Source organism: Erythrolamprus reginae, chromosome 3 (assembly GCF_031021105.1).
Source record: "Erythrolamprus reginae isolate rEryReg1 chromosome 3, rEryReg1.hap1, whole genome shotgun sequence".
NCBI lineage: Eukaryota > Metazoa > Chordata > Lepidosauria > Squamata > Dipsadidae > Erythrolamprus > Erythrolamprus reginae.
In genome coordinates, this window is record NC_091952.1 from 39,101,630 (window position 1) to 39,119,967 (window position 18,338).

Consider the following 18,338-nt stretch of genomic DNA (forward strand, 5'->3'; position numbering starts at 1 on the left):
TGTAAGTTTGGTTTTTATATTAATGGGTTTTTAATCATTTCTAACATCAGATTACTATTGTACACTGTTTTATTGTCGCTGTTAGCCGCCCCGAGTCTCCGGAGAGGGGCGGCATACAAATCAAATCAAATAAATGAATGAATGAATGAATGAACGAACGAACGAACGAACGAACGAACGAACAAACAAACAAACAAACAAACAAACAAACAAACAAACAAACAAACAAACAAACACCTGACCATATCCGTAGGAGCCCATCACCGAGTGACACATTGCCAAGTTTGAAAAAACAATGATTTAAACTAAGACAACTGTGTGTCTCCTTTCTTGGTGCAAATGAGATGCAAATTCACCACTCAGACTAATCACTCCCATAGAGATAGGGTTGGGTTTTTTTGACAATTTATGAGGAACCCCCCCCCCCCACATTTCCTCAACTGTTTTAATAAGCTGCCAGTTTAATCTCCACTTACTGTCATGGCAGCAGTCATTCTACTCCCTGTGTTGCACTGCCTTTGCAGAGTTTACAGCTGAGCGGATGATAAAATTCTTCATATGTTTGTTTTGGATACTGAGGTGGTACACAATTTGAGACTGCTGATTAAGTAACCCTCATGATCAGAGTAGGAGATTAGAAAGAAAGAGTTGACATAATTGAAGGATTGCCAAGGTTTATTAGGGAGAAAGTTGGTAAGCAATTTACTGTGCAACCCCATCCATGTTTATTCATAAGTTGGCAATAGTGATTCTAAGTTGTGTATGTTTAAAAAATCAAGGTAGAAAAGAGAGGTAGTGGCGGAGGGTGGAACAGTGTTTGATTTATCCACCTTCAAATCAGAATGGATCACCATTGCTTGCTCTCATTACAGTGACTTGGAAGGCAAACAAAATTAAATCGCAGAGCCAAAATTGTGGTTGGGAGACGTGGTTCAAGTGTTAGAAAATATTTTCATCGCCCTTCATGGCACCGGACCAGATTATCTCAGGGACCGCCTTCTGCTGTACGAATCCCAGCGACCAGTTAGGTCCCACAGAGTGGGCCTTCTCTGGGTCCTGTCAACTAAACAATGTCATTTGGCGGGACCCAGGGGAAGAGCCTTCTCTGTGGCCCTTTGGAACCAACTCTCCCCAGAGATTATAATTGCCCCCACCCTCCTTGCCTTTCGTAAGCTTCTTAAAACCCACCTCTGCTGTCAGGCATGGGGGAACTGAAATATTCTTTCCCCCTAGGCCTTTACAATTTACGCATGATATATCTGTATGTATGTTTGGTTTTTATAATAAGGTTTTTTTTAGTTATTTTAGAATTGGATTCGATTGTTACATGTTGTTTTTATCATTGTTGTTAGCCGCCCCGAGTCTACGGAGAGGGGCGGCATACAAATCCAATAAATAAATAAATAAATAGATAGATAGATAGATAGATAAATAAATAGACAGACAGACAGATAGACAAACAAACAAACAAACAAACAAACAAACAAATAAATATTTTGGTTAGTTAGTAGTTATGTTCATGAGTTAGGGGCATGAAGAAGAAACATTAGATATCCCAAATCAGAAATACAATTCAAGCACATGTAAAAACTACAATGGAGCTAAAGGATTTAGCACTAGGTTCAAAGGAAGATGGAAAAACTTCCTAAAATCTTGTACAAATGAAACTGTAGAATAAAAGTAAATTTTGTAGATAAAAATATATCCAGGAGTCAATTTTCTTTAGCAATTAGATATTATAGGCTATAAACCCATGATGGTGAACCCATGGCACACGGGCTGGAAATGGCATACAGAGCCATTTCTCTGAGTATATGGAGTTGTTCCCCCCAGTTCTGGTGCACAGGCCAGCTGGTTTTCATGTGCACAGACAGGCCAGAAACTGGAAGTACAGCCACCCATTGCGCATGTGCACTCCAGGAAGATGATTTTCCTGTTTCCAGAGGGTGCATGCGCCCTGGTCAGCTGGTCTGATTTCTGGTGATCATGCAAGTATAAAGACAAGCTACAGGTGCCAAAAGACATGGAGAGGGAATTCGGGCAGTTGCTTCCTAAGGGAACACAGCAAGATAATCCAGGCTTCCCTCCCTCCCTCCCTGTTCATTATTATTATTATTATTATTATTATTATTATTATTATTATTATTATTATTTATTAGATTTGTATGCCGCCCCTCTCCGAAAACTCGGGGCAGCTCACAACAGTAATAAAAATAATATAGTAGTGGAACAAATCTAATATTAAAAAACATATAAAACCCTATCATTATTTAAAAAACCAAACAGCACATTCATACCAAACATAAAACAAAGTATAAAAAAGCCTGGGGGAAAGGTGTCTTAACTGCCCCATGCCTGGCGGTATAAGTGAGTCTTGAGTAGTTTATGAAAGACAAGGAGGGTGGGTGAAGTTCTAATCTCCAGGGGGAGTTGGTTCCAGAGGGCCGGGGCCTCCACAGAGAAGGCTCTTCCTTTGGTGGGCCATTGTTTAGTCGACAGGACCCAGAGAAGGCCAACTCTGTGGGACCTTATTGGTTGCTGGGATTCGTGCGGTAGCAGGCGGTTCCGGAGGTACTCTGGTCCAATGCCATGTAGTTTATGCATGTTCCCAGATGTTCCAGAGCACTGGTGAACGAGTAGCCAGTGAGGGTGGGGTGGTGGTGATGGGCTACCTGTGCAAATGACCCTGTAGCCTGGGCTCCTCCCTGCTGGGAGCCATTCCTCACCCACCGGCAGCATTCTCTGTCCCCTCACCTTGCCAGCCAGAGATGCTCCAAATAGACAGCCTTGCCTGGGATCCTCTGGGTTCCCAGTGGAGAGGATCCCCAGCGAGGCTGCACATTCAGAGCTTCACATGGCACTGCTGAGGTGGGGTGGGGGGAACAGAGAGGGCTGTTGCTGTCTGTTCCAGGGCCGGCAGCAGCTCTCTTTGTCCCCCCCCACCTCCAGAGCTGGGCTCTGGAGAAACTCCGAATGTGCAGCTATGCCTGGGATCCTCCCTGCTGGGAACCACTGTTTGCTGGCTGTCCCCCACCTCCTTGGCAGCTGCCGGCCAGGGAACAGGCCGTGTGTTCGAAGCTTCTCCAGCTGCGGAAGTGGAAGGGATAGAGAGAGCTACTGTGGCCTGAGGAATGGTGATTCCCAACGGAGAGGATCCCAGGCATGGCTGCGTGTTTGGAGCATCTCCAGCAGGGGGGAAAGGGCACATCTTATAGTCCAAAAAATACGGTATATCAGTAACATGTTTGGGTCAACAGATAGTGAACAAGAATGTGTAGCATAGAAGTTAGGAAAGATGAGTGTATATACTTATATTGAAATTATGCATTAATTCCTCACATACTAGGTGTTTTGTTTAAACACTTTTAAAGAAGAAGAGAAGCATATATGGAAAAAATTGTCGAATAGACAGGCTTTGGAAATGGTAAAGGGATATGAGATCAAGTAACTAATACAAGGTGTATAATAGAACAAGATAATATGAGAAGGAAGTTTACCTTTGCTTCAGCAAGATTACAGCAAGACTTTGTATAAATCAGGCCAGAAAGTGGGACACATTCACGCTAATGGCAATGTCAGAACATCTGATTATTTTTCTCAGGAATCTTATAAAGTGATTTATTATAAGACTGGCAAGATTCAGAGAGATGACACCTGGAACATAAATAGGAGATGAGAAAACAATTTTGAATTATGTAAATGACATCTTTTTTAGGCAAAAGTAGAAATGATTTACTTAATCATTTTGAATTTAAGAGTTATTGTGAAAGTAAAAAAAAGTTTATCTTAATAAATTTAATATTTAATGTCAATTTCTTTACAGCTTCTATAAACCAGAACTCAAATATGACTATTAAGAAGATTACATAAATGTTGGCCTGCATATCTGGGAAACTTTAAGCAAAAACGTGAAAACAATAGACACTTTTTTGGAGGGAGGGGTTGTTCAAGATTAAAATGGTCCATGTTCTGCTAAAAAAGGAGATTAATCCTTGTGAAGAAGGCAGTGAAAAACCTAGACAATATCATGAAACATAAAGGCAATTAAACGACAGATCACAACACTTAAATGGTATTTTCACATGAAAATGTATGTATGGCTATTAAACAGCATTATTTAGTGGCCAAGTGTGATTGGACACACAAGGAATTTGTCTTTGGTATTTATGCTCAGTGTACATAAAAGAAAATATACATATGTCGAGAATCATAAGATGAGACACTTAATCATTGTCATAGGGGTCAAATAAGCAATCAGGAAGCAATCAATATTAATAAAAATCTTAAGGATACAAGCAGCAAGTTACAGTCATACAGTCATAAGTGGGAGGAGATAGGTGATTGGAATGATGAGAAAAGACAAGTAGTAATAGTGCAGACTTAGTAAATAGTTTGACAGTGTTGAGAGAATTATTTGTTTAGCAGAGGAATGGCATTTGGGAAAAAACTGTTCTTGTGTCTAGTTGTCTCGGTATTGTTGTGGTTAGCTCTGGCCCAGCTCCTGCCCCAAGGACTGTGGATGTGGGGGAGACATCCACATGCCGCAGGCCTGTTTTGCTCCTGGTGGAATCTGCTGATGAAGGCTACTCTGACCAAGAAGACATGAGTGACAGGGAGGAGGAGTGTATGGTAGACAGCTCAGAAGGAGATCAATTATCTAGCTCCTCCTTGGATTCGGAACAAGAGTTAATGATACAGCCATGCATGCGGAGAGCGATGCATAGGCAGCAACAACTGAGAGATTATTATCAAAGAAAATGAGGCCACCTGTGGTTGGGTGGGGCTGTGGTAATTAGTGGAGGATTATCTGATTGTTGTGTTTTGTGCCTGCCTTGCTGACTTCGACCTTTGTGTGCTGATTTTTTCCCCGCTTTGAAACTAAAGCAGAGCAAAGCGTGTTTCACTTTGTGAAAGAAGAAGGACTGTGAATTGCCTCACAGCTGCAAGCTAAGTATCTCAGAACTGATAAGGGACTTATACAAATTACCAGTTTGTTTGGAGATGAGTACTCTTTGCTATACAAAAAGAGTGCTTAGTTTATTTGAATTTTCGATATAAAGAACATTGTTTTGAATTTTCAAATGTGTGTGTGTCTGAAATTTGTATCTGTGAATTTTCGGGAGGATTCTACCAGAGAGCTCGACAGAACAGGTATATGGTGCTCTATAGCAATGTTTTGAGGGTAGGAGTTGAAACAGTTTATGTCCAGGATGCGAGGGGTCAGTAAATATTTTCACAGCTCTCTGTCATGCTAAATACTAAGAAAGAAAACAAAACAATGTCTTCAAATAATGCATTTTGAACCCATTACTAAGAAACATAGAAACATAGAAACATAGAAGACTGACGGCAGAAAAAGACCTAATGGTCCATCTAGTCTGCCCTTATACTATTTTCTGTATTTTATCTTAGGATGGATATATGTTTATCCCAGGCATGTTTAAATTCAGTTACTGTGGATTTACCAACCACGTCTGCTGGAAGTTTGTTCCAAGGATCTACTACTCTTTCAGTAAAATAATATTTTCTCATGTTGCCTTTGATCTTTCCCCCAACTAACTTCAGATTGTGTCCCCTTGTTCTTGTGTTCACTTTCCTATTAAAAACACTTCCCTCCTGAACCTTATTTAACCCTTTAATATATTTAAATGTTTCAATCATGTCCCCCCTTTCCCTTCTGTCCTCCAGACTATACAGATTGAGTTCATGAAGTCTTTCCTGATACATTTTATGCTTAAGACCTTCCACCATTCTTGTAGCCCGTCTTTGGACCCGTTCAATTTTGTCAATATCTTTTTGTAGGTGAACACAGTACTCCAAATGTGGTCTCACCAGCGCTCTATATAAGGGGATCACAATCTCCCTCTTCCTGCTTGTTATACATCTAGCTATGCAGCCAAGCATCCTACTTGCTTTTCCTTCGTCGACTGATAAATTGGAGGGGACAGGAGAAAATAATGGAGTGATTTGATGAATGGGGTTAAAGAAATTAAGCACAAATCCTTGGAAGAACCGAGATATTATCAGAGACAGTTGAAGATGAGTAGTATTTATCCATATAGTCACCAGGAATCAAATTTGACCATGACACCCAATTAAATGGTTTAGGAAGAACCAGAACCAATTTGGTCTCGTGATTAAGATGCTTACTTAGAAACTAAGGCACCAGGACTTTCAGTTCTACCCTTAGGCATGAAAGCTGGCTGGGTGGCGCCAGTTGCTCTTTCTCAGCATAACCCATTGCACAGGGCTGTTATCGTGGGGATAATAGAAGGAGAAAGGTGTATATGAGGATTACTCAGAAAGTAATGCACCACATTTTTTTTCTCAGCCTACAGTAATGGTACGAATGCAAAACATTAGATATACATTATTTGAATTGTCAGGAGTGCTTGTGCAAATTTTGTGTTTCTTCAGGCAGATAGCCTAGCTGCAGCAGCGTCTGCAAGTGATGTATGTTACAAGCCGTGTGTCGTCATTGAATTTCTCAGTGCGGAGAAAGAAACGGTTGAGAACAGTCACAAAAGTTTGTCTACAGTTTATGGAGAATCTGCAGTCGACAGAAGTACGGTTAGTTGCTGGGCACAGAGGGTGAAGGTGTTGTATCCTGAAATGGCTACCTTGTATCATTGAATTGGTTTGTTCCTCTTTTCCAACGCTGCCTGAGCCAAATAAGGAAGTTGCTCCTGATTGGCTCAGGCGCGCCTGGCTATTGCTTTGGCGGGAACCGCAAATGTATAAAAAGAGCGGTTTCTCCCAGGCAAGCCAGACGGTACAGCTGAAAGTCACTTTACTCACTGAGCTGAATAAACGTACCGTTCTCAAGTCATCCCGTGTCCTGGGTCTACTTCAGAAGCCATTAGAGGTAATTCACACAGTGCAGAAATGGCTTTGTGACCAGAACAAGGAGTGGTAATGACAGGGCATTCACACCCTTGTGTCTCACAGGAGGAAGGCCAGAATGGGATGGAGATTATGTGGAAAAATAGAGAGTGTAGAAGAAACATCATTCTTCTTTGTGTGTAAGTTTCATTGTGTTGAATAAATAATTGTTGAAGAAAAAATATGGTGCATTACTTTTTGGGCAACCCACGTATTAGGTGTGTTTCTCACCTTTAGTTGCTTATAAGAGTAATACAGGCAGGATAAAAAAAATTAACCCCCCCCTTCCCGGAATGTACAAATCAATATTTAGTCAGCAATGATGCATGGATCAAGAGGGTTCCCTGCTACTTAACTATGGTATAGATAACTGCTTGTGCATTGCAAATGGTATGAATCTGAAGCATAATTTCCTTATGGTATGTTCTGCCTGACAGGGCTCAGGCAGTAATTAAAGGTCCAGGAAAAAAGGTCAGACACACACGAGCATTGCTAAGCAGCAAACTTGTATTAAACATAAAAGAAAAGGCAAAGCAAAACACAGTTCGAGGCAAAAATTCAGATAGATACAAAGTTCATGAAAAAGAAAACAAATACAAAGTTTACGTAGCAGGAACGTTCCAGGAATTCTCCGAATTTTCGAGGCACGATAGCAGCAACTATTCACAGGTTTTCCAACTCCCACTTGCCTGACAATGCTGGGTTGAATCCAAAAGCACAGAGCCGAGGCTTCAAAGCAGGGAACAGCCAAAATCACACAAACCACACAGATAAACATCCACAGTTTGCCTCTGCCTCTGTTCCCTTTTGTACCTGTAGCCCTCATTATGGGAACCACACCCAGACCTCATTCTGTGGACCACACCCAAACACAGGTGACAGCAGAATCACCGTTGATAATCCCTTAATTAATCTTCAGAGGGGGGTGGCGTACAAATCTAATAAATTGAATTGAATTAATTGAGCCCTACGTTGCATTGCTCTACGGCTATGCATATTGATTATCTGTTCGGCATCCGAATCCAGAGAAGAGAGGCTATCCGACGGGCTGCCTGCCAAGTCCCCTGGGCTGTCTGCCAGTTCCTTTGGACTGACTGCCAACTCCTGTGAACAATCTGCCACATCCTCTGGGCTGTCTACCACGTTTTCCTGGCTGTCAGCCAGACTTTTGCAATCACTCTGTGACGCATCTCTCACATACGTGGGGGTAGCAGCTGGCCCAAGCCCAAACACAACACGGTATAAGGAACAACTCTAATTTAAAAATACACATGCCCTGGAGTATTTTAACTACCTGATCATTCTTAGTTTGGGATGCTTAAGGACTTGTCCATGTTGCCTTGCAAAACATTGGATCAACCTAATGATGCCTGCGAGGGAAACATGACTCTGAGTCTGGGAAATGGAAAATGGGATTTGGGATTGCACCTTCTAAGAACATGAGAAGAGCCATGATGAATCAGGCCAAAGCCCATCAAGTCCGGCATTTTGTGTCACACAGTGTCCCACTAATTGTACATGGGCATCTTGAACAGAAAGAGAAGGCAAGACCCAACCTTTCCCTTGACTCCCAACAAATGGTACCCAAGGGAATCCTGCCTGCTTCAATCAACATAGAGGTGGCCCTTGGGCATCTGTTTCAATAACAACCGATACACTTGGCATCTATGAATCTGTCTAATCCTGCCTTGAAGCTATCCAGGCTGACAGTACTGCCCAAGTTGCTCTCATTCCTGACAGCCTTCCAACCAGTGGTGAGTTGCTCCCAGTTTGGACTGGTTCTTAGAACTGGTAGTGGCAGCAGCGGGTGGCTCGGCCCACCTGCCCGGGATGCTTCTGCGCATGTACAAATGCACATATGCATTGATGTGAACCAGTGGCAAACTAATTTACAACCCACCATTGCTTCAAATCCTTTAAAACCTTTACCAAACAGGATAAAGTGCTAGTGTGATGTCAACAAAACTACAAAGCAACAACAATGAGATCCATTAAATCTGATCTTCTCCATAAGCACGCAGAAGAGCTGCTATCTTATGTGTAGATGAATTACCCAAAATGTTGAATCTTACCTGACTAAATTCAGATTCTAGCATCTCTATCGGAGGCTTATTAAGGGTTCTAAATGAACTCTCATGTTTAACAATAGGATTCATATGAATCTTTTATAGCTTCTTGATACTGTCTCTTGAGTTCCTTATTAAAATTCTTTTCATCTTCCCCCCCTTTTGTTAAACAAAACGAGGGAAGGAGAGCATGCATTTCATGTTCTGTAGATAAATGTAACAAGTAGATTTTTCTATAGTTTCCTTTCCTAATCACTGGGAAGCTCACACGTAACATGTTTTTTGACAGCTGCAAAATAAATTTTAAAGGTCAGTTGTACCCGATAAAGCCCCTCTTGGCAGTCTTTGCATCCTTAGAATTTTACGGCTAACATTTAGCTTATGCTAGCAAAGCTGCCGGTGAGGATTCTTTAGAGGAAAGAGAATCTCAGAAGAAAAATTGACACAATAAAGAACAATTAAGCTAGAATGTCATAAACAGTCCCACTGGTGTCCATGATTATATAGTGGGTAGCACTTTAAAAGGAACTCTTTCCTGTAATGGTTTGGATTTAGCACATTAAAAACCTAGGAGGACTACGATGAATAGATGGCCGTGACTAATTTCTTTTGAATTACTGTGTAATTCTTTATCAGTCATGTCCTAATAGGCAAACAGAATGCTATCTCCTGTCTGCATCTTACACTCAAACCCGCCTCATTGCTTTTCTCAGCAATGTATTGATGAGTTTTTTAGTTAATGAACAAATGTGCCAGGAGTGCTAATTACTTGCTAAGTGAGAGTGATTTAAAACAACACTGAATCCTTATCAAGTGACCTACCTTGGCAATAGCTGTGAAAATGGTTTAATAGCTTCCTGAACGCAACTTGGTCAGATCTGAAGATAGGGATTTCATTTAGAGGAGATGGTGACCTCATTCACATTCACCAGGGATGTCAAATTGGTGGCCTGTGGGTCGGATGTACACAGGGGTGGGCTGCTGCCCAGACCGGGGAGGGAGGAGGGAGACGCAGTGGGGTAGTGAAAATGGAGCTCCACCCCAGAGCACCCAGTTTGCACCAAAAGAGGTGTGTTCTTTGGGCAGCCACAATAAAGAACAATTAAGCTAGAATGTCATAAACAGTCCCACTGGTGTCCATTCCTCATGAGAGTGTTTAAAAATCCTAAATCTGGCAATTCAAAAGTGGCAATAAACAAAAGTATCTAGGAAAATTATAAGGAGATAAGACCTGGAATTAATTCTATGGGATCTGGGTTTCTGCCTCCCCCCTCCTTTCCCAATGGCTATAGTATTCTCTAGAACAGAGGTCTTCATAGCTGGCTGGAGAATTCTGGGAGTTGAAATTCACAAGTCTTAAAGTTGCCAAGTTTGGGGACCCCAGCTCTAGAAAATAAAATGACTAATGCTTGAAACCTAATGTTTTGCCAGAAACCTTAATTTTGTTTGGTTGTCTGCAGCAAAGAGGGTTAAGACTGTTATGTGGAATGGAGCATTTTGGGATGTTCATTTAGGCTGTGAAAATAGCAAGGGACATTTTAGATTGTTGCCTTTGAGTGAGTGATTATTTTGTGAGTTGCCAATTTAATCATGAAGGCACCTTTATGACAATGCTCAAAACGTGCTTTCAAAATTCTAAGTGAGATGTTTCTATCATTGTTTCACTGCTCTATAGCTGCTCACTTCTAGGATGTGGTTGAATTCGATGACCTGCTTGTTTTGAGTCCATTGATATGGGGATTGTTTTGAGGTTCTTGGAAAATCCTTGATCAAGTCACATGATTGTCAAGCCACTCCCACCTGATCACATGGCCAGCAAGCCACTCCTACCTGGTCACATGACCATCAAGCCACACACACAAAATAAGCCATGGCCACAGTGTGGTAGTAAAAAATTTGGTAGCCCTTCACTGGATGTACAGGACAGGCCCATCCCAGGTCTGTGGTTTGGAAATACATCACAAAATGTCATATGATGGCAATGGGATGCTGCAAGTTTGACACCCATGACCAGAGATGGTATTCAATTACATTCCCTACTGATTCGCAAATGTGCGCCCATCCGTGCATATGCTTTGCTTGGGTGTGTAGCTCGCACACACGCACACAGCTACAAAATGATCCTAAATAGGATCGCATAGCACAAGAGTGGATGGGCGGGTGGTCAGGCCCTCTGCAGGTCACTACTACTGGTTTGACCCACAGGTCACTTCCAGTTTTCTCGAACTGGTATGAATCGGCAGAATACCATCTTTGCCAGTGACATATACTAATCATAGTTAAGAAAACCTATGGCTTAATGTGATGTATGTTGAAGATGATGCCTACATAGCTTTTCCTTCTGATATGCCTATGCTGTTGGAATGTATAACAAGGTTTGCTTTAACCTTTCCAGCATCCAAGACATTAAAAATGCTCTTCAGAAATGGACATGATGAGGTAAGTTGCCATTTCCAGGTACTAATTTACAACAGTGTGATAAACCCCTGTGGCAGTGATGATGAATCTATGGCATGGATGCCACAGGTGGCACGGGGAGCCGTATCTGCTGGCATACATGCCATTGCCCTAGCTCAGCTCCAACATGCATGTGTGTGCTGGTCAGCTGATTTTTGGCTTGCACAGTGGCTCTGGAGGGGCATTTTTGGCTTCCAGAAAGCCTCCAGGGAATGGGGGGAAGGCATTTTTACCCTTCCCTAGCTCCAGGGAAGCCTTTGGAACCTGGAGAGGGTGAAACATGAGCCTAGTGAGACCACCAGAAGTTGAGAAACAGGCCATTTCTGGCCTCCAGAGGGCCTCTGTGTGGTGGGGAAAGCTGTTTTTGTCCTCTCCAGACATTGAATTATGGTTGTGAGCACTGGCGGCATGTGCAATAGCACCCATCCACACTCTTTTGGCACCTGAGGGAAAAAAGGTTCACCATCACTGCCCTATGGCATTGTGTTACTTTGGGCCTGTAGACTAAATTTGTCCTGCCATATATGTTTTGTTTGCACATTCAGGGGCCTTGAGCTTGCAAACCAAGCACTGTGGCATTTTACTTTTTTATGCATATGATGCAAATAGAAAAGATCCAGGGTTCTGTGCAACTGTGGCCGCCATCTTGATTTTTCCCCCCTGAAACCTAAATGGCTACCAATGTCTCCAACTTAAGCAGGGGATTTGTATGCCGTCCCTCTCCGTGGACTCAGATGTATGTAGACTAAGTGTGTAGGCAGCAACCACCGATGTGTGTTTCTCTATGTATAAAATTTCACCACAGAAAAATTCAGCAGAAAACACCAAAAGGTTATTTTCTTTAAATGCTTATTAATGAAAAATGAAAGTTAGTCTTTATTTAAATAAACCTTTCCAATGTCCTTCCTGTCCACGATTACTTCAGCTTCAACCACAAGAACAAACGAGTACAGATACAAACTTAAAGTAAACTGCACCAAACTACGACTTTAGTAACCGAGTAGTCGATACATGGAACTCACTACCTGACTCTGTAATATCATCACCTAACCCCCAAAACTTTACCCTTAGACTGTTGACCTCTCCTGATTCCTAAGAGGTCAGGAAGGGGCATGCATAAGTGCACCAGTGAGCCTTAAGTCCCCTGTGCTAATGTTTCTCTCTTACTAGCATCAATGATTTAGCTTTACTAGATAAATGGTCAAAGCAATGGAAACTGCAGTTTAATGTTTCCAAATGTAAAATAATGCACTTGGGGAAAAGGAATCCTCAATCTGAGTATTGCATTGGCAGTTCTGTGTTAGCAAAAACTTCAGAAGAGAAGGATTTAGGGGTAGTGATTTCTGACAGTCTCAAAATGGGTGAGCAGTGTGGTCGGGCAGTAGGAAAAGCAAGTAGGATGCTTGGCTGCATAGCTAGAGGTATAACAAGCAGGAAGAGGGAGATTGTGATCCCCTTATATAGAGTGCTGGTGAGACCACATTTGGAATACTGTGTTCAGTTCTGGAGACCTCACCTACAAAAAGATATTGACAAAATTGAACGGGTCCAAAGACAGGCTACAAGAATGGTGGAAGGTCTTAAGTATAAAACGTATCAGGAAAGACTTAATGAACTCAATTTGTATAGTCTGGAGGACAGAAGGAAAAGGGGAGACATGATCGAAACATTTAAATATATTAAAGGGTTAAATAAGGTTCAGGAGGGAAGTGTTTTTAATAGGAAAGTGAACACAAGAACAAGGGGACACAATCTGAAGTTAGTTGGGGGAAAGATCAAAAGCAACATGAGAAAATATTATTTCACTGAAAGCGTAGTAGATTCTTGGAACAAACTTCCAGCAGACGTGGTTGGTAAATCCACAGTAACTGAATTTAAACATGCCTGGGATAAACATATATCCATTGTAAGATAAAATACAGGAAATAGTATAAGGGCAGACTAGATGGACCATGAGGTCTTTTTCTGCCATCAGTCTTCTATGTTTCTATGTTTCTATCATGTATATAAACATTTTATATCTTTATATACCACCAATATGTACTTGACAAAACAAACAAATAAATAAAAAAACAAATATGACTGTTCAGAAAGATGGAGTTTTCCAACAGGATTTTGTATTGTGAGATTCACAAGAGCTACTGTCCGTCATAGTGCATATACTTATTTAGTGATGTTTTTGAAGCTGCTTTCTGTCTCCCCATCTTCTTGATTGTGTGCAGTGTGTATTTTGATCCAGCAGGAAGAAATAGCAATCTTATTTACAGCTTAGAGAAGATATTCAAAAACATATTAAGTGGCCTTGCAATTGCACTTTCTGATTTTATGTACACACGGAACTGAGGAATAAAGTGTTTATTGATTTTTATTTATGATATTTAGGAAGCTAACCATAAACCATAGCACAATGTTTTTCTAACTGTCATGCCTCTTCAAATAATCCATAATTAGAACAAACCTTATTGTGTGGGTTTGAAAACCTTTGGATGAAGAATTTAAGGCAGACTCTAGCTGCCTGTTTTGAAATGTTTAACACATTAATTCCAATTCCTATTTTTTTCCCTTGAAGGCAATATGTAAATTTATATGTATAAAATAGCTCTGATAGTTCCATCAGCTGCTGCTCACACATGATGATTTTATCTGGGATCATATAGATCCGTGATGGAGAACCTATGGCATGAATGCCAGCGATGACATGCAGAGCCCTCTCTGCTGGTACATATGCTGTTGCCCCAGGTCAGATCTCAGTGGCATTTCTTTCATGACTCTTGTTTCCCTGCAAACTATGAAACAGAAGCTCACAAAAGAAAAAGATTTACCTCTTGCCACGCTGCTGGTGCTGGGATACCCCACCTCCTACTGGCCAACTGGTCTTTGGGTCTCTGCTGCTTATGCACAGATGTCCACGCACGCACACTCGCATGCCCATGCATGTTTGTGCATGTCCCTGCATGTTCATATATGTGTACATTCATGTAAATTCATTTAACATTGACTGTAAAAAATATAACTTCAGCAACCGAGTTGTCGAAGCATGGAACTCATTGCCTGACTCAGTAGTGTCAACCCCTAACCCCCAACATTTTTCCCCTAGACTATCCACGATTGACCTCTCCAGGTTCCTTAGAGGTCGGTAAGGGGCATGCATAAGTGCACCAGTGTGCCTTCCTTCCCCTGTCCAATTGTCTCTCCTTATCTCATTTATCTTTTCTTCCTTTCAAATTTGTTCACCTATACTTTTATATCTTTTCTTCTATTCATTTCTTTAGTTATACTACTACATATCTATTCTCTTCAATGTGTACTATGTATTGGACAAAATAAATAAATAAAATAAATAAAAATAAATGTCTGCGCAGGTGCACATTCATGTCTGCACATGCACAGATTTGTGTGTGCACACATTTTAGTTTGGGCACTCGGTGTCTAAAAATTTCACCATCACTGATCTAGGCGGTGGGAGCCATAGAAGAGGTTACTTTATGAGAGAAAGCTGGAATACCAATGCAATAATAGAGGGAAAATGTGAGAAAGGAAGACAGATTCTTAATATAATCCTTAATATAGAAGGTAACTGGTACACTGTTACCCTAATTATATTTTCTTGCAAAAAATAAATGACATTATTATTTATTATATTTGTATGCCGCCCCTCTCTGAAGACCTGGGGGCGGCTCATAACAACAACAATACAATATATAGAGTACAAATCCAATAAAAATTAAAAACAAAATTTAAAACCCATAGATATTAAAAACAATCATTACTGCACAATACTGTACCTGAAAAGGAAAAATCTGAAATGAATTTATAACAATTATTATTTTTTATTACTTATATATGTATAAATAACCATGGTGGCATAGTGTTTAGAATATAGTATTGCAGGCTAACTCTGCTCACTGACAGAAGTTTGATTCTGACCGGCTCAAGGTTGACTCAGTCTTTCATCACATGTGTCATTTTACTAACCTGGATCCTCATTCTTTCAGTGTGACTGCCCTGGGTTTGTAGCAGCTCACAATGGCTGCTTTCCTCAGCTGCTGGTTTCTGAGGTGTGAGTTGAGTCTCAGAGAAATTGCCTTTTCCCTGTTCATGTTGACTTGTGTCTTTTTATTCACTGTTCCTCCAGAACATTTTAGGTTAAAAAGAAAAAGACTCCTAATCAGCTGGGATTGTTTCTTTGGGAGCCAAAGAATCCATCGTGTTGCCACAATATTGGCCACCCCCCTCTCTCTTTCCAACATTATTCTTATTTATGAGGACAACTAGACAAGGTCCATGAAATGTCATTCATTACTTTTAAATTTTTTTTTACTCTTCTACCTTCAAGCTGTTTCAGTGAGTAATTCAATTCTCTTGCTGTTTTGGTTTTTCTCTGTATCTCTTAATAAGCCTCTTTTTATTAATCAGTTCTTTAAGTTTGTAAAGGTAAAAATAACTTTACAGCAGCAAATATATTGTCACTTGATACAGCTTGATACATTCATTGTACAGCCTTTTTGACTTTCAGTTTCACCAGTTTTGCTGTCTCCAACAATAATTCTCTGGAAATCAGAAGGATCGTAAAAATAATCTCCACTGAAGGTTGAAATCTGTGCCTTTTGATTTATTGGTGTTTTATTTATTGGTTTTTGTGTTTTTTTCACAAGGAATATCATATGGTCCATCTAGCTGAAGTCCAGTACTTGATTTCAGGACAACGAATGGTTGCCAGGTTCCAATTCTTTACCAAATTTCCAGCAATAAAAGAGATCTTCAGGCATCTTGAACTAATATTAGTCTTTGTAATTGTTTGAGTCTTCGGAGAGGGTGGCATACAAATCTAATAAACTATAACTATAAATAAACTATATTAACTTTATACTTGCTGGATAACACAACCAGGAATGTCTGCTTTGCTGGGTTTTTTAGTTCTTTAATTTTTTTCGCTTTGCTTTTTGTGTATGTTTCTTGCCTACCATCATTTTGGTATTTGTTGCCTTTTATAGCTAACAGTTTCCAAATTTTCTTTCTGATGTTATTGCACCAAGACATGATATCAAAGCAGAGTGACTGTCTGTTCCACTTCCAACTTTGCTTGTCAAGAAAAACCAAGAAAAACTTTACCAAAGCACATATTTTAACAAAAATATCTAAAATCAAACAATGCATGTGAATTTATTTTAAAAAGAGAGCTAGTTTGGTCTAGTGGTTAAGGTTCCAGGCTAGAAAGCAGAAGACCAGGAGTTCAAATCCCATTGTAGCCATGAATACCAGCTGGGTTACTTTGGCCCAGTCATTCTCTTTCAAGCAGGGGTAGGTTCCTCCCAATTTGGACCAGATTCCCTGAACCGTTAGTGACCCACTGGTGATGTGATGATGGATGGCATCACTGATCCTGTTCGGTCAGTGCTGTTCCTTGGGAGCTGCCATCTCTTTTTTTTTTGAATTTTCAGTTATTTTTTCTGTCTTTGGATGGTTCCTCCTCCTCCTCTGCTCAAAAAAGAGCCCTCCTGCCTCCCCCCAGGTTAATATTGACCTTTATTTCTTTGCCTGAAGCACAGCTGATCAGCTCCTCAGCTGTGTTTCAGGCTGAGTCCTGCTTCTGAGCATGCATGAAAGTGAAAATGTAAAGGGATGTGTGTACATGTGCGAGCGGAGTGAGAATGCGCACCCAAAACATCACAATACAAACCAGTGGCGAAGGTAAGTCAATCAATTCAATTTTATTTGATTAGTCAATTGACCATATCAAAGCAAAAATAGCAACCATGTCGGTCATCATAAAACTGTGACAAAAATAAAAAATAAATATTATCTGCTGATACACATACTGACTGCAACTAGAATGGCAATAGCCCAATGCTGGAAAAAACCTAACCCTCCGGAAGACTCATTAATACTAAAGAAAATTCTTGACTGTGCAGAACTAGATGCCTTAACATTAAAATTAAAAAACAAAGAAGACTCCGATTATTATAAAACATGGAACATATTTTATGATTGGTTTAAGAGGAGAAATAGAAGTTCAAATTGAATTACGATAATAACGATGCTTTAAGATATGTATTTATTGACAAAAAGATGAAATATGATGCAATTACAATGATTTTTTGTGAAAACAAATCCTTGTGTAACTAAATTAATTAATAAAAAAGGATACGGAAAGAGGTTTAAAAATAATAATAATAGAGAAGACATTGATAACCGAAAAGAACAACAGTGAATGCCGATGATTTCTATTCACCAGAAAATAATTTGATATGCAACAAGACTGTAACTCTCCTTCTCTCAAGAGGAAATTGATGGTATTTCTATGTTATTTGTAATTTTGTAATTGTCCAGGTGTTTTTTGTTGGTTTAGACGTGTATGTATGTTTTTCTATTTTTTTTGTGTGTATTGCAAATATTGCAAATACTGTATGTCAATGTATATATTTTCTTGATTATGCTTAAAAAAAAACAAATTAATAAAAATTACTTTAAAAAACCTGTGACTCATCATAAACACTATACAACAGTGTAAACGGGTTAAAATACAATAAAATTAGATAAAACAAAGGGGATTTAAATAAATGAGTTAGAATGCAGCATAATAAGCTAAAATTAAGTAGTAAAAGGTATGTGCGAGCCACCATGTTTTTAACACAACTCACCGCACATGGTTTTTGTTGTGGGAAAAAGAGTAGGAGGAAGGGGTGTTAGATATGTTTGCCACCTACAGCTATTTGTATAAAGAATAAAAGTGGGTTAAATGATAATCCAGGTTGTATATTTTTCACTTTGAATGTGAAAGAATGTGCCTTAAGTAGTACCATGTACTTTATATGGTAAACATTAAATGACCAAAATAAAGGACAAAAGTGAGTTTTGGAAAAATAAATACATTTAAAGACAGGTTTTTTGAAATAAAGGGCTGTCACTGTATTAATAGTATACATTGGTTTA

The 18,338-nt window shown here is 40.0% G+C and overlaps 1 protein-coding gene across 1 annotated transcript in view; it reads right to left on the reverse strand.

Moving 5' to 3' along the window:
* RALY (RALY heterogeneous nuclear ribonucleoprotein) overlaps nt 1-18,338 on the reverse strand; it is a 230,888-nt gene that overhangs the window by 102,093 nt on the left and 110,457 nt on the right. The window contains exon 2 of the mRNA XM_070744867.1: nt 3,498-3,654. The gene's annotated coding sequence lies outside the window, so the exon portion shown is untranslated. The remainder of the gene's footprint in view (nt 1-3,497; nt 3,655-18,338) is intronic.